This window comes from Penaeus monodon, chromosome 29 (assembly GCF_015228065.2).
Source record: "Penaeus monodon isolate SGIC_2016 chromosome 29, NSTDA_Pmon_1, whole genome shotgun sequence".
Lineage (NCBI taxonomy): Eukaryota > Metazoa > Arthropoda > Malacostraca > Decapoda > Penaeidae > Penaeus > Penaeus monodon.
The window spans coordinates 23,512,070-23,512,357 of record NC_051414.1 but is presented as its reverse complement, the minus strand read 5'-3'; the positions used below and the strand labels follow the sequence as shown (position 1 = coordinate 23,512,357).

The window sequence follows — 288 nt, the reverse complement described above, 5'->3', positions numbered from 1 at the left end:
ATATAACATAAATATGCATGGCTATAAACTAACGATATTACAACAGCATTGAAATATGAGAGCACTTTAACGTGTCCGCGCATCAGTTTTTGTGAAGAATGAATGTCATTAAAGGACCAATTTTCTTGAGACAGTCTCTGTGGTGTAGCGGCTAGCACGATGGTCTTTAAAACCGTAGACTCGGGTTCGATTCCCGGCGGAGGCTAATCAATAATTTTTTCTCACTTTATTTTCGATTTTTTCCCTTCACATACAGAAAAATGCTTCCAGTATGTATCGCAAAAAAAG

General features: G+C 37.5%; 1 protein-coding gene across 1 annotated transcript in view; it reads left to right on the top strand.

Moving 5' to 3' along the window:
* Nucleotides 1–288, top strand: part of LOC119592039 (integrator complex subunit 7-like) — a gene marked incomplete at its 3' end in the record, with an annotated part of 57,154 nt that overhangs the window by 23,471 nt on the left and 33,395 nt on the right.